Here is a 17,092-nt window from a genome sequence, read left to right as displayed (position 1 = left end):
GTTCGATATTGTCCTGTCCTTTCTTCACAGGGTGTAACACTACAGCCCCGATCAACACTCATATTTCATTCATGTGCATAATGTAATGACTTCCCACTACCTTTCTCATTCTGTTTACAATTAGTGGCTTGTCTTTTGTCTTCGTTTCTCTCTCCCCTCTAGAAACTTTGTTCTGTTTGACACTGATTCTCAATGAACTTCAATTATAATACCAAGAAACTACAGAGGAAGCTTAAAAACCCCACTGTGGTGCTGTAAAATTGTTCTGACATAAAAGGAATACAGATCGTCCATTCTGCTTGACCTAACAGCCGAACAGGACAAAAAAAAAAAAAAAACGAAGGCCCAATCATCGGCTGTGTTGCGAGATTATCCTGACCAATTATCGTGGGTTGGCTGAGTAAAGGGTGTACTCCACCTCTGACCCGACATTAGCTGGGACAGGCTCCAGCACGCCCTGCAACCCTAGTGAGGATAAAGAATATGGAAGGATGGAACTGGAGACTCGAGTATCAGTGAACACCAAACCAAGGATCAGCTGACAGAATGGGTAAGAAGAGCAACAAGAGATGTTGCCATATTGCATGGTTAAATTAGTCTGCTGAGTGCAACTTGAAGAAGACCTGCAACCTCTGTCACATTAGACATGTCTAGGTACTCCACAAGGTAAATATGAGGACACCTAAAATGCCACTGACACCCACAGCGGTAGGGAAGAATGTCTCAAGGACCACAATTAAGGTGCTGCACCTAGGCCAACCTGCGGAAGGTAGTCAAGTTCTGCTGAGAGTTGTCAAAATCTGCATTGACTATGCTGACTGAACCTTGAATACCGATGGCTGCAAGGGTCCCCGAAGCAATTACCCTTGCGTAGTAACCGACTGGATGTTCAGCTGTTCCGTGGTGCATCAGTGTCATTCTTCATTTCTTCGCTGGGAAGGGCAAAGACAAGGTTCAGGATTATGAATGCATTCACCACTCCACATATTGGACCAGCTAGTCACAGCTGTGCTATGAAACAGCTCGGGAGGAAATACAAGCAGTACATTGGCCTTCCTCTACCAACTCTCACTGATGTGAACTTCTTGCGTGATGTATTGTTTTATTGTAGTTTTATTGTAACTTCAGAGTAAGCATTATAATTGTTTGTCACCTTTCTCAACCACACTCGTGTGTACTGATGATAGTAACCCCTCAGATGTGCAAGCTAATGAGGCATGTCGGGAGACTATGACGAGTCCATTCCGTCTACCAAAGAGAGATTCATGCCCGTCTTACCAGGTTGTGGAGCAGCGACTGGTCAGAGTTCTCTGACCAGATGATCAAGGCTGGGTCTGTCATCAAAAGTGGCCCTGGAGTACCAGTTGAGAGAAGTCAGGAACCATGATACATCCCACATCACACGGTGAGTCATAATGTCCATTTTTTTTAACTGCTTCTACCAGTACCGAGAACACGGCCTCTATGACTACATGTTGTCTGGGCCAACACCAGGAGCATCATTTCTCGAAGTCTTACGCCTTTGGGAGCAAGCATTTGCCATCAGCAGTGACATCAAGAGCATGCAAATTCTACGTTATTGCTTGGTGAGGACAGCATTCTCATGCTCTCTTGGATTGCGCTTTGAAATCGTATTTAGGGGGGTGCACTACCCGGTGGCCAGTTGTCAGGGGGCCTTGGTACCAAAAGTTAAAGTGTGTCTTGCTAACACGCACATGTGAGCTATTGGCTGACGTTTGGTTTAGTTAGGATGCTTCTTGTGTATTGGGACACTCCATTTGAATACAGCGTGGTATTTGTCTAAAAGAAAACAGTTTCTAAATTGTGCACGAATTTGCTTATATTTGCAACTGCCAAGGTATTGCAGGAAAAAAGAATGAAGAAAAACAAATCACAAAACTTCATCAGTTATTAGAAGAGAGAGATTGACATGCTTAAATGTGTAAAGGAGTATGTTTAGTTAATTAAATTAGGGAGAACTCGAGACGCACACACACACACACACACACACACACAAACAGTGCGCAGTGAAACAAATACCATGTGTTTTTGCAAAATGTCTTCTTTTAGAGTCATTCCATAATTCTTTGTCTAGATGAAAACAGGTCCATTTGGATCCTGAGGCGTAATGGCTGGCATCCAGTTCAGACTAAAAGTCTCGTTCTATTAAAGAGAAACGGAAAGACAAAACAAAACAATGATCTATGTCCAGCTGCACGAAGATTTACGCACACGGACCCAGTACAACATCATGATAACGCCTGTGAAACTTCAAAGTAGGACCAATAAAACTAATATTCGATATATATGCAATACATAACATTTCCAACACAAAAAAATACCTTTTTTTTTACCTGAAGCGTCACTTCTTAAGCAGTTATGGAATTATTTTGATTGTGGACTCCATCTTCAAATAATTATTGTACTACTAATTCATCAAATAGATCATTTGATACAGGCAGACAACCATCCTTCAAATCTGAATGGTACAGAAAAAAATCAATTCATGTCACCATCAGTTGCGGAGAGACAGCTGAGCTGATAATAATGACAGCAATAAAATACCGATGAGAAATTTTGCTTGTACTGTATATTCAAGAATGTGTTTTCTCTTGCATAGTAAAAGTAGCTCAAATGTAAGAAAACGTTTCAATCCCCGCTATAGCAAAATGGCTCAAGAAGAACGTAAGCCAGAAAAGGAAGAACAGCCATGAGGAAACTGCAAAGAGCAACACATTTTTCTCACTTGATCCCCTGCTTCCCAAAATGTCTGTGCACGTCCTTTGTCAGCTGCTCCCTAATCCCAACAAACGTACTGATACAAAGATACACAACAACTGTCACACACGGAGCGTTGATAAATACTTAGTATCGTGGACCCCGACAGGTCTCTTCCGTGACAGGAGGCCTCGAAGAGCCAATAATGTCACTTCAGCTGAAAGACGCTTTGTCGTACAACCTATGACAGGAAATCTTTTTCCTTTCCAAGACAATACCACACGATAAATTGCTTGCTCTCTTTCTATTCTGATGACTCTGTAAAGTGTAAATCAATTTCAGATGTTGTCTTTGGACATATACTATAAATTATTGGCCCATGACGTTGTTGGAATCATACAAGATTTTACTCTCTCTGAAGATAAATTCCGTGTGATAACAATGATGGTCTACAAATAATGTGACTAAATTATCGTTCCTATTGAATGATGGATGATAAAACGATGGAGCAAAATTAGATTACTTTAGTCCCTAAATTAGATTACCCTGGTCCCTCAGCAGGTTTATTAATAAAACAATATTGCCATCTACTGGCAAACGAGCTGTTGTACATTATAGGTCACTTGACAAGTTCACATATAAACCTGTCATCCGTCCATTTTCTGAGCCACTTATCCTTACAAGGGTCGTGGGAGTGCTGGAGCCTATCCCAGCTTTCTTCAGGCACAAGGCAGGGTACACCCTGAACTTGTTTCCAGCCAATCCAAGGGCACATAGAAACAAACAACCAGTAACACTCACAATCACAATCACGCTTTAGGGCAATTCAGAGTTGGGTGTTTTTAAGATGTGGGAGGAAACCGGAGTGCCCTGAGAAACCCCACACAGGCACGAGGAGAACATGCAAACTCCACACAGGCGGGGCCTAGATTTGAACCCCGGTCCACAGAACTGTGAGGCCAACGTTCTAAACAGTTGCACCACCATGCTGTCCACACTTAAAGCTACTAAAGAAAAATCAACTCCACCCAAATAATCTTTACATTATTTTTCTTCATTATAACTGCAAAAAAAAAAGATGATAAAAATGTAAACAACACGTTTCTAAAGTGTAGTTTACATCGGACATCCTCAAGAAAAGAAGGACTGTCTAAAGGCTGTTTTTGTGGGTTGCTTCGTGCGATAAGTGTGCATGTGTGGTTCAGTGCTGGCTTCCTCTCCGAAACAGTGTTGTCTCAGCTTTCTGCAGTATTGTCTCTGATGCGGCTTGTGAGTCATTCTAAAAAACTACATGCACGCGCATACATGCAAGCACGTGTACACAAAGATATGCGCTTTCCACTCTCCACACAGTCAATTTGCCTTCACTTGAATGTAATCATATGGATTGTGAGTCAGCTGCTACCGTAAACTGCATGTTGCACTAAGAAACGATCAGTATTTTAAAGGCTGTCAGAGACAGAATTCAGGATTACCGCACATACGCACAGCTGAAAGGCACTGATACACTCTCACAAAATGAAATATTTTGCCACATATACATAATATACAGGTGAAACTTCTCGCCCAGATCACAAACACTACACACTATAGAATAGACGTTTTTCGACTGACGTCACACACCTTCAGATTGAGAACGCGGTCGCCATTTTTGGTTTGCTGAATTTATGTAAACACATGCAACTAAGCAGGAATCCTTTCGGAAAGGCGTATGAATGGGGGCGCACTGCTATGTTATCGGTTGCTCAAACAAACGTGGGTGTTGTAAAGCGTCATTCTTTCGACTGCCAGCTGTGATCGGTGCAAGAAAACGGAGCACTTAGCAACCAAACGGCGACAACTGTGGCTGTCTCGTATTAGCAGAGCCAATCTAGCAGCCAGGTCATTCCCTTATGTCAGAGTTTTCTCGGTGCATTTCGTTCTTGCTAAGTATTGGATACCTTTTCTGTGAAGGAGAAGTATTCTTTATGGCTCAGGACCTACATAATACTCATGTGTGAATGCAATGCATGTCTCCGAAATCTGTATTTTCTGTTTTATTATAATAAATGAGCAAAAACGAGTTACCGCGCCGCTAGCTGTTTCCCGAGTTGAGTTAAAAATGTAGCCGTGGAAGTGGAGAAAGAGGTGCGGGCTCCACTTGGTGCTCATCCCGGTTGAACCTGTCTCTCTCCCTCTCGGTAACAAAAACGAAAATAATAAACTCCACCTCTTTTGTTGGTATAATCAACATAATTTAACACAACGCTGATTGTAATCACGTGGTACATATTTAAATTGCATTGTGAGGTACACTAACCTTAACAGTGTGCTTCCAATGAATACCGCTGCATCACAAACCCAGCCATTGATGAATTGGTTGTAGGCCTCCAGACCTATGCAATTCTTTTCTTGGTCCACGGTATAATCGCTTGTTGAGAAGAGGGGATAGTTGACCAATTCTGGATAGGTTACCGATGCCCACGTTTGTGTTAGGTTCCTCCGGGTACTCCGGTTTCCTCCCACATCCCAAAAACATGCAACCTTAATTGGACACTCTAAATTGCCCCTAGGTGTGATTGTGAGTGCGGCTGTTTGTCTCGATGTGCCCTGCGATTGGCTGGCAACCACTTCAGGGTGTACCCTGCTTCCTGCCCGTTGACAGCTGGGATAGGGTCCAGCTGTCCCCGCGAGCCTCGTGAGGATAAGTGGCAAAGAAAATGGATGGATGGCTAGTCCAATCAGGGCCTTGCACAGCAGGGTTAATGTGTGTATATATGTACACTTAGAGAAGATCAACTAGAATTGACATACAGATCGCGTTGACATGTCAACCGAGTGCAACAAGCCTTTTTTTTTTTTTTTTAAACATTTGCTTAAACCCGATTTTCACAACAAATTGCTCATTTTCTCACACGACACACAATTCAGATCATGTCAAACACTTTTTATATGCCTTAATTTTGTTTGAACCACTTACAACTAACAGAATTCTACTTCTCAGTGATTCGAGCACTGTAACACTGAGAAAGATGCATTATGTAGGACTTGATGTTAATATCCTTCTATTCATGCATATATCGGCTCCGATGAGGCTCTGTGGGATGTTTAAATAAGTGATGGCACCCTACGGGTTATCAAGTGGGCTTCCTTTCGTCATCAAGTGTTTCACTGATAGGCCCACGACACTCTCGAGAGGGTTCAGCAGTGAATCCCAGCGCCCCAGGTTCACCACCTAGGTGGCATCAATTCTCCTAAGGGTCCAATTAGGGTCTTTCCTCTTTATCCACAACCACTGGCTGGCCTTTTCCACCACCGTGGAGAGATCTCCCACTGCCTGCCGATGGGCCTTCCCTTGGACTCCCAACTCTCTGAGGAGGCTAGAAAACCCCCTGCAGCCAACTTCCACCGGGCGTACCTCTGCTCTCCAGCCTCGCTGTTGCAATTCGGCCGCAAGTCCCGCATACCTCAGCCGCTTCCGCTCGTACGCCTCCTTGACTGCCCCCTCTTATGTAGACGAGCTTGAGAGAGGCAGACTAAAGCACTAGATATGTTCATAGGGTGGTAGTTAGAATCTCAGATGGAAAGCAGAGCTTGTCCAGGTCTACAAGCAGCTTCCAGTCTCGTGCACTGCCTAGCTATCCGCTGTCTGGTGGCTTGTTGTGGTGTAGCCAGTTTGACTCTCCCCCTCCCGAACAAACAGCCTTGGTTGAAAGTTGTCTGACAAGGGTGGGAAGGTGTTCACCAGGTTCTCCAGAACAGCAGTGAGACTCTTCAGAACTTTGTTGTACCGCCAGGTGTAACGGCCTTCAGTAAGGCTGGTCTTGAAACCGACCGAGATGTGCTTCAGTGTTGCAGGAAAATATAATTTATTTCTCTGCATGTAGAGTTCATTCCCAGATCAGTCAACATGCTGACATGGAAAATCACAAAACAACACGTCCCAGTTTTCATGGTAGTACGGTAGTATAAATGGCGGTATGATTGGCTTTCCATCTGTATATTTTGGCACGAACTGTGCTCACTAGAGCGTTCAGAAACTTAGATATGTCCTTTGAGCCAATGACATCATGTTTTGCAACAAATAACTTTGCAATTGATTGAGAAAAATGGTGACTTGTTAAAGTTAAATTCCAGCCACTGTATTTCTGTGTCTAATGCATACAAGTGTGTTTATTCCTTTGCAAAGCACTGTATTGTTTTGTAATATGAAGTTGACATTGTGCTTATTGCGGTGCATATCTGAGCTGATGTTTGTCTCCTTCAGTGAGTCCAGGGACTGGTGACGTTTAATAGTAGCAGTCACACAGATTGCATCACCATAATCAATGAAAGGCAAGAAGGTTGCAGATAAAGTTTTCCACACTGAGGAAGAAGTCGGATTTTTGGGCGCAGTTTTAAAATAAATTATAGGAGGTTGAACAGGTGGTGACCAAGATGTCAAGAGTCCTTTTGCAATATGAGTGGCTCTGCTGTGATAGCGGGAGTTGCCATTGTCCTCTAGGGAGGGAGGGCAGAGAGCAGCCAGTGATCTTCTGGGCACCGTTGAGCACTCTTTGCAGAGCTTTCCTCTCCGCTGCTGGAGCATCTTCTGAAATTCTGCGTCGTGTAGTTTCAAAGACCACGTCGTGACACAGGATTCGTCTCGGAGGCACTCTCCATTTATTTGACACAGCTCCTGTGAAAAAAGTGAAACAAACACTTTGTAGTTTCTGTAGCATCAAGCTGTAATTAAGCTAGACAAGTGTAACAAATATATTATCCATTTTATATACTACCATCTTTCTGTTCGTTTCCAATCTCTATTCAAACAAAGCTATTATTTTGAAAGCGAACGACCTTCAGCGCCAGCGGGAACGCGCGTCGGTCTTCGGTGCTGTGCATGCGCGCCGCGGAGGGTGCGATGGCAGATGTTGTGGCTGGCCAGCAATTACTGTCCCCCGGGGGACCAAACGGACGTCGGTCGGCGATGCGAAGGGTCAAACGGCACCAGTTGCCATGATTAATAATTGTCAAAGTCTATACTCGGGAAGCCCTCTTAAAAAGGAAAAAAAAGTGAGGAGGGACAGAGTCGAAGATGGACCCCGATGGGTTAATCTGACCACACACATCTTTGAAAAACATCAAAGAAAAATGTCACGTCTTTATCCAAGCCCCTTATCCTCACAAGGGTTTGTGGGAAAGCTGGAGCCTATCCCAAATAGCCTCGGGCGAAAGGCGGCCTACACCCCGAACTGGTCGCCAGTCAGTTGCAGGGCAGATATCGACACCATCACTGAGCGGGAATCGATCCCCCACTGCCCACACCAAAGGCAGGCGTGTGTAGCACTACACCATCAGTGACTCCATCAAAGAAATATTCCCAAATGAAATGATTACAGTCTCACAGTAGCAACTATATCAATAAAGAAATGCAGAAAGTCATTGCACATTTTGGTGGATGGCTCAGACAGGCTGAGAGGGGTTAAGGACGCAATGAATTCTTTTAAATAACGTGCTTTGTGATATTTTTAACTGAATAGAATGAAAGAATGTTAAAAGTTTGTGGTCACCCATGTCAAATGCTATAGCCAGATTAAAGTTAAACTAAAACTGCTGCACATTTTTTTTTTTTAACCATGAAGAGCCCTTAATACATCTAAAACTCTAAGTTTGGCATTGATATAATAATATAGTAGTAAATAGTACAGAATCTAAGATATGACATTGAATACTGACTCGGGAAAGGTTTCAATTTTGGTCTTGTTGGATCTCAGTGCGGCTTTTGATACCGTAGATCACAACATACTTCTAAAAAGGTTGGAAACGTGGGTAGGACTAAATGGAACAGTCAAATGGTTCAGGTCCTCCCTGGAGGAAAGGAGCTACTTTGTAATCATTGGAAGTGGTAAATCTCAACTAATGGCAATGACATTTGGGGTCCCTCAAAGGTCCGTTATTGGACCCCTGCTGTTCAGCCTGTAAATGCTACCTTTGGGTAAAAATTTCCAGAACTTTAGTTTTGAATATCATAGCTAAGCAGATGACACATGATTATATGTAGCAATACTATAGTTCAAATGAGTTGTTATGCCACTGTCTAAAACGATACATAGCTGGATGTGCCAAAATGTCCTTTAGCTAAACCACAACGAAACTGTACTAGTTTTTGGCAATAAAGAAAAAAAAGATTGCTGTTCGGAAACACCTGGAGTCACTTTCTTTAAAAATCAAAGACCAAGTCCGAAACTGGTGTTCTAATGAATTCCGACCTGACTTTCAACACTCATATCAAATCAATTACTAAAACTGCCTTTTACCATCTGAATAACAGCTCTAGGGTGAAGACTTGCATGTGTCAAGCAGACCAGGAAAAGTCTCTCCATACTTTTATCTCAAGTAGACTTGACTATTGTAATGGTTTTCTGACTAGGGTCCCTAAAAAGGATATTAAACAGCTGCAGCACATTTAGAATTCTCCCGGTCGGGTTCTGACCAGAACAAAGAGAGTATAACTCCAATTCCAAAGTCTTGGAGTCAGTTTTCGAATAGATTGTAAAATTCTGCTACTGGTCTATAAATCACTAAATGGTTTAGGTCCTGAATACATGAAATAAATGCTAATAGAATACAAACCCGGTTGGGCTCTGAGATCAAGTGACTGAGCTCTAATAATGGAGTGTAGAGTCCAAAGCAAACATGGTGAAGCAGCATTTAGCTATTATGCTGCACACAAATGCAATAAGTTGCCAACAGAGGTGAGGTCAAATGTATTTTCAAATCTAGATTAAAAACTCTTCTTTTTTTCCATGCATTTTAGAGTACTTCCATCTTTCAGGGATTTTTCTTACCCTACAGCTGTTTTAATTGTACTTGTTCCAATTGTTGTTTTTATTTATGTATTTGAATGCTTTTAGTCATGTAAACCACATTGAGTTACTTGTGTGTATCAAATGCGCTGTACAAATAAATTTTCTTTGCTTTTTCCTTTTTTTGCAATTTTCTGAAACTTCACTGAAATGTGGTTAAAATTTGATTGCTATTCAAGAATTCATTCATTCACTGACTAGTTTCTTATAGATTCTTGCCAGAATATATTTTTTAGATCGTCTCGTTTCAGCGCTGATCTTTAACCTGTAGCAAGGGATGTACAAATTCAGTGATATACATTTTAGGAATTGCATGACGATCCAAACTAAAAATTAAAAAAATGGGCCAACGGACAGCACGGTGGGCCAGCTGTCAAGCGTTGGCCTCACAGTTCTGAGGACCGGGGTTCAATCCAACCCCCTTGCCCGTGTGGAATTTGCATGTTCTCCCCATGCCTGCGTGGATTTTATCCAGGCTCTCCGGTTTCCTCCCACATTCCAAAATCATGCAACATTAATTGGACACTCTGAATTGCCCCTTGGTGTAATTGTGAGTGTGACTGTTGTCTGTGTGCATGTGCCCTCCCGATTGGCTAGCAACTAGTTCAGGGTGTACCCCGTGTCCTGCCCGCTGACAGCTAGGATCGGCTCCAGCACTCCCCGTGACCCTCGTGAGGATTAGCGGGTCAGAAAATGGATGGCTTGGGCATATAGATTAGTCAGTAATTTCAAGTGTTTGCTGTTCATGTTTTCCAAGTTGGAACCAAGTTACACTTGCCTGTAACGTGTCTGAAGGGCTTCCGTTTCAATTTAAAAATGGCCTCTTACACAAGTGGAAAAACGTACATTCTAGAATTTGGTCATATGTTGCAATGGTAAAGGGCGAAACTTACCGTTTTTGTAGCATTTCACCAGTGTAAACAAGGGGAAAAAAATCAGTTGTGTGTATGAGAGCGTTTCTGTGGTGTTTATGAAGGAGTAATTCTCAACTGTCCCCGATGATCCCTCACAGACATACGTTTGTGACAGTCAAGTCAAAGCACTCAAACTTTATTAAAAAAATATATATAGCACTGTAGTCTGTGGGAATATTCTGGGGATCACCATGGCAACAGACATCCCAGTGCCAAACGCACGAACATGCACACCGGGCTGACAATGTTCCAGTGTGTGGTGCTGAGCCTGCCCTCAGACAGTATCTCGTCGCTGTTTTGCGAAATGTGACAGGACGGAGAGACTACGGCGTGGATGCTTTTGTTCACAAAAAGACGCGCTCACTGAGCGAGCAAGACGTTAACGAGGCATTGTCAGATGTGGGAAAATGGCTTTGTATGTTGTCGACAGCAGTTCTAATTTACATGTTTTTTTTTTTTTTTTTGAAGCATTCTTTCCAACCCAGTTTCGTAACAAGTGCAACAGTGAGCTCCTTTGAAAGAATTCATCGCATCGTCTGACCTTGCCTGTTGAGTGATAACTATAGGCGATACAATTCATACTGTACTCTGTGGCTGACATGTCTGGTAAGCTGAAAAGGAGCATTGGGCATGCGGTGAGAGACAGATTCCAATGATTGTGTACTTGTCATGTCACTTTTGCAACTGACTTTTGCTGTGTCAAAATTGGATCTAGTGATTCATCTGGGGAGGGAAGGCTGCTTGAATTGCTTGATTAGTAGCATTTAGACACATTACAACAGTTGAAGTCATCTTTTTCTTTTCCTTCCAGCTTGTCTCGTTAGGGCTCATTACAGCGTGTCATCTTTTTCTATCTAAGCCTATCCCGTAGGCGTAACAGAAGAATTGAAGGTGAAGGTGGGATTGCAACAGGGATTAGCTCTGAGCCCCTTCCTGTTCCCTGTGGTAATGGATAGGCTGACAGACGAGGTCAGACTGGAATCCCCTTAGACCATGATGTTCGCAGATGATTTTGTGATCTGCAGTGAAAGCAGGGAGCAGGTAGAGGAACAATTAGAAAGATGGAGGCATGCACCGGATAGGAGAGGAATTAAGATTAGTCGAAGTAAAACAGAATATATGTCCATTAATGAGATGGGTGGAGGGGGAGGAGTGAGGCTCCACGGGGGGTGGACGACTTCAAATACTTGGGGTCAACAATCCAGAGCAATGGTGAGTGTGGTAAGGAAGTGAAAAAACTCGGCAAAGCAGGCTGGAACAGCTGGCGGTAGGTGTCTGGTGTATTATGTGACAGAAGAGTATCGGTTAGGATGAAGGGCAAAGTCTATAAAACAGAGGTGAGGCCGGCCATGATGTACGGATTGGAGATGGTGGCCCTGAAGAAACAACAGGAAGCAGAACTGGAGGTGGCGGAAATGAAGATGGTGAGGTTCTTGCTCGGAGTCAGCGGGATGGATAGGATTGGAAATGAGTTCATTAAGAGGGGCAGCCAAAGTTGGATGTTGTAGAAATCAATCGGTGCCAGAGGTGGGTCGAGTAGGCAAATATTGCGCTCAGGTAACATTATTGTTACTTTAGAATAATATGACTCAACCTGTAGCAAGGGAAGACAAATTCAGTGGTATACATTTTAGGAATTGCATTACAATCCAAGTTTAAAATTAAAAAAATTGGGCGATGGGCAGCACGGTGGGCCAGCTGTAGAGCGTTGGCCTCACAGTTTCCCCCCTGTGTGGAGTTTTCATGTTCTCATCAGGATAAATGGCTCTGAAAATCGATGGATGAAACCTAGTTATACTATATGTTTTCATTTTAAAAATGCCTGCCCAGAAATTCAGTAGCAATCTTTTCGAATTGTATTTCCATCAACAAGAACTTTCTCCCCATCGATTTCAACGTCAAACTTGTGTGTTATATAGCAGGTGTGCAATCCGAATCCTCCTTACCTAAAAGTGGATTCCTAAAAACAGATACTTAAAATATAAATATGCAAATTTTTCTAAGTATAAAAAAGACCTCACCTTTGCAGTCTTTGAATCTGTTCACATTTCTTGAGCAAACCTGTGAAATGATCAGGTACAGTGGCAGCCTGGTTGTGTTCAACAACAAATTGTGTAAATATTCTCTCTGCTCTTGTCGCACTATTTGAAGAGTGCATGATTTTACTTGAATCAAATTATTCACTGGTGGGTTAGAATATTTTCATTCTATGAAGGCTTCCTTGTGCCTATTTGTCATAAAAAGGTTGCAAAGGCAGATACCTTTACGTCTGCTTTACACGGCACACAGAAGGAAGACACTCAGCCTTTCGTGGACCATAATTAATCAAAAACAATGTGTCCAGAAACAAGTAGGGAATTCTCGAACAGAAAACGTCTTGCTATAATTTTCTAATCAGCGGCATCAATGTATGTAAACCTGGCCGGATATCGGCTTTCGGCTTTTTCACTCAAGATTGTACTTTGACATTGCGATTTATAGTGCGCCCCATACACATTTTAAAAATTGCGTTCAGTTGTACAACTGATGCCCAAAGTGTACCATTTGACAGACGGTTGTGGACTTCAGGAGGCATCTTCCACCACAGTTGGCCCTCACGCTGTCCAATTGTCTTATGCCAACCATTGAGACCTACAAGTCCCAGGGAATTACAGTCTCTCAGGACCTAAAGTGGGAGATCAACATCAACTCCATCCTCAAAAAGGCCCAACATGTACTACTTGTGGCTCCTATGAAAGCACAACCTGCCACGAGAGCTGTTGAGACAATTCTAAACAGAGTTCACCGTATCAGTACTGTGTAACCAGAACAGATAAAATCCTCTCAGACCCGACGCATCCTGATAAATAGCTCTTCCAAATCCCTCCTGCGGGTAGCTGCTAGCGAACAATCCAAACCAAAACTAGCAGGCATTTCAACAGCTTTTTTCTTATTGCAATCAACGTTTTACACAGCTAACTTAAAATTCAACTGCAACATGCTGACAAATTTTCGTCTTTTATTGTCACATTCCGCCGTGCCTGTTACCTGTATTATGTATCATACATTACCCCCCTACTCACTGTTGTCGTCTCACCACGCTGCTTCATCTGTTGTTGATAGCTGCTAGCCTCTCGAACCAGAGTAGCATGCGCTTCACTTGTACAATCGACAAAGGAATATCTGCAACATTTGCACAATCGACACTGATTATCGCACTACTAGTCACTTTAAACCGCGTACATTCCTTGACGTCATGGTGCCCTTTTCACAAAGGTCATTGCCCTGGGCCATTACTCAATTAGGCACTCTAACTTCTCTAAATGCTGGAGGACAATTGTTAAAAAAAAAAAAAAAACAAATCCATCATTTATGTAGTGCTAGCAGCCTTTATTTCTCTGTGAGTTTTACAGCAATATCTTGATGACTCAATTGTCTGTCGTAGTCATGTATGTTGTACTAGAGTCGCTCCAACAACCGGAGACAAAGTCTTTGTACGTTTATGACATTCTTGATGACTAAAGATTATTCTGATTCTGAATAAAGTAATCCTCCAAATGTTTACTTGCCACCAATTCAATTTTAACAGTCCAGAAACCAACAACACATACGTTGGGCTTTTGGAGAAGATGCCAAAGTTTGTTGAAGAGACTTATTGATGGCGTGCATGCGAGTGTCAAAGAGAGAGAGAGAGATGTCCTTTATCAGTCTGTAAAGTTAACAGTCGCGCATGCTATTTTTATGAAAATTTGTCGTTTTGAGTGGCCCGTGAAGGTTCTGTGTGCAGTCATGTGACTGCCTGGTATGGTCCGATTGGTGAATTGGAGTCAAATGAATTGGATTGTGGATGTCAAAGAGGAAGTCTTTACAAAGCACAGCAATTCCATTTCCACAAGCACACAGCCCTGGGACTTATTTGCGACAAATAACTTTATTTATTAATAAATTTATTGTGTATCCCCTTAATCACACTTTACAATATATATAATTTAGATAGTGTAGCCACCCTCACCACAATTCAGTTGTAGAGCCGGGTTCACAAACCTTGCCCAACATGCTTCCCCTCCTGTCCTTGTCATGTTCTATCTTTTCCTATTTCCTGTACTCTCCTTCCCTCACGGGGTGCAGCAGTACTGCCACATATAACGCACAGATCTAATGTCTCATACTTCTAAGGAGCTAATGATTTTCTTTCCACATCCTGTTTATAGCTTGGGGGAAAAAATAATCTTTACTGGCCCCGAATGTATGGTATAAGATGTTCAGTGTTTTTTTTTTTTTTAAAAACCCCTCCTGTTGTGCTGCATGACCTTGAAAAATGGTGCTGAATTACTTTTGTGGTGAGACAGTTTTTCTGTGCAACAGGAGAGATTGAAATACTCTGTCTGCTGATTTTTTTTATTAGGTTTTTTTTTCTGATGTCGATTGAAAATCCAGGTGGACAGGAGAAAAAGGTTTTTGAGGACAGATGGGGATGCAGTGGACATGGGGAATAGAAGAGCCAACCACAGCAGAACAATAGTTTGACAATCTCGATATTTGAACACAAGTGACATTAAAACGCTCATATTATGTTTTGTATAATGTGAGCAATCACACCTGTCAGAACCTGTGAGTTGATATGTTAATGAAAAATATGTTATTTTTAGGGCGGCACGGTGGGGCAACCTGTTGGGGCATTGGCCTCACAGTTCTGAGGACCGGGGTTCGAATTCAGGCCCCGCCTCTGTGGAGTTTGCATGTTGTCCCTGTGCGTGCGTGGGTTTTTCCTCAAGGGCACTCTGATTTCCTCCCATATCACAAAATAAAGCATTCATTGGAGACTCTAAATTGCCCCCAGGTCTCATTGTGAGTGCCACTTTTGTCTGTCCCTATGTGCCCTGTGATTGGCTGGCAACACGCTCAGAATGTATACTGCCTCCTGCTCCAGCACTCCCGCAACTCTTGTGAGGATAAGCGTCCCAGAAAATGGATGGATGTTATTAGTGGTCCCAGAACAAGGAACTACAGACATTTTATGTGCTGCTTATATTTATAGAGTTCGTGGTTAAGTTTAGCTGTATTAAAATCTAAAAGACAGTGGCATTCCCCTATTAGGCCAAACAAAGAAGGATCTAGATGCCAGAACAGTTTTACTGTGTCATTATGGAATTTTTAGGCAGCCACTGTGGCTCTTTGTATTTTGATATATTTTTGTTGAAGTTTTCAGTTGGACAGGCGAACATTTTAACACATTCGTGGGCAGCGTCCCATTTTTGGGACATCATGATTTTCACGCATTATAGCCTTCAGTATATCAAAATATTTAAGTGTTTTAATCTGAAGCTATGATTTGGTATCAGGAGAGGATAACTCATCGGTCAAAGTTAGCATCGAGTTATTTCCCTTTCCTTCCTGACCCAACATGGCTGCCTCAAGTTATCATATAACTTAACAATAAGCAAATAACAAGGGTTATTTCCGTGATTGTGGCCTGTTAGGAGACTTATCTCATTAAGGCAAAAAATTGCCACCCTCCCCATGAATGGGTTCACTGCGATTGACAGAAAAAAAAGGGGGAAAGAGTGAAATAAGTACTAAATAATTTCGGAACAGAAGACAACAAATGACAGGACATGAGCTGTAGCACTGTTGAAGAAAGCAACTCATTATATACCGAGTACAATACATTACACTCAAGAGTTGTATGGGGCACTGAGTGTGACACACTTTTAAGAAAGGACAGGACATTGTAGGACAGGGCTGGACGGAATATAGGCAGGAGGGGAAGCAAGCAGGTCAAGAGTAGTGGAGCCGGCTGTACAACTGAATTGTGGTTGGAGTTTGTATGCCCATTCTTAAAGTGCCACTGTCATAAAATGCATGATTTTTAGTACGTTATGAATGGGGGGGGAGGCAGCCGGAATGGATCCGTTTTTTCACCACACATCACGATGGATATTTATATCTCCCGCCATGAAAATCCTCCCGAGGCATTCGTTTTGGAGTAGAAGCAGGAAGTGACTTTTTTTTCCCAAGAAGCCCACGCTGGCGTTATCGTGTGTTTATACCTGTCTTACCGGCGTGAAAGTTGCGTGTTAGCCAAAATGCCGTCTCGTATTGCTGGATATTTCTGGAAAACTCGGGAGGATGTGCACACTTTTCCAAAAGACCCAGTTCGTCGTGAAAAACGGATCGCACAGGTGTTAAGGACGACTGCTTTCGTGGGTTCCAAATGATAGGTAGGTGCGTATCGAGCTATTAAAAAAAAATAATATTTGGGTTGGGACAATGTAATCCTCCTTTCAACGAATGACCGCAGCCGGCCTCAGCTGAGTACGCTTACATAATGTCATATATACTGTCGGGGAGTCTGTTGTTAGTTAGAAGTGGTCCGCATATCATCTAAATATGGCTCGAAACGATAGGCTAATATTGCCCCGGTCACTCCACTCGATTGTGAGATGTTCTCGTCTTCGAAAAGAGCCTCCGTGTCAGAAGGGGCGTCGGAAAAATCAAAAAAATCTCTGTTGCTCGTCTCCCATAGCAGTTGGCACAGCGTCTCCTCCATGGCAACTGTCCGAGTGTGACAGCTGTAAAGGACGTAGCAGGCAATATAGCCACCACTTGGATGTCTAGTGAGACTTCCGCAACTTTGCGCGTGAATGACACTCT

The 17,092-nt window shown here is 42.7% G+C and overlaps 1 protein-coding gene across 6 annotated transcripts in view; it reads left to right on the top strand.

Moving 5' to 3' along the window:
- The window catches only part of zmp:0000000926 (uncharacterized), an 86,910-nt gene that overhangs the window by 14,152 nt on the left and 55,666 nt on the right, over window positions 1–17,092 (top strand). The window contains exon 2 of one of the 6 annotated variants that reach the window (XM_061842770.1): window positions 1,282–1,405. The exons of the other annotated variants lie outside the window; for them this stretch is intronic. The gene's annotated coding sequence lies outside the window, so the exon portion shown is untranslated. The remainder of the gene's footprint in view (window positions 1–1,281; window positions 1,406–17,092) is intronic. 6 annotated transcript variants of the gene reach the window in all.

The sequence above is a fragment of the Syngnathoides biaculeatus genome, chromosome 2, assembly GCF_019802595.1.
Source record: "Syngnathoides biaculeatus isolate LvHL_M chromosome 2, ASM1980259v1, whole genome shotgun sequence".
NCBI lineage: Eukaryota > Metazoa > Chordata > Actinopteri > Syngnathiformes > Syngnathidae > Syngnathoides > Syngnathoides biaculeatus.
Note: the sequence above shows the minus strand (reverse complement) of the source record. Positions and strands in the feature narration are given on the sequence as shown.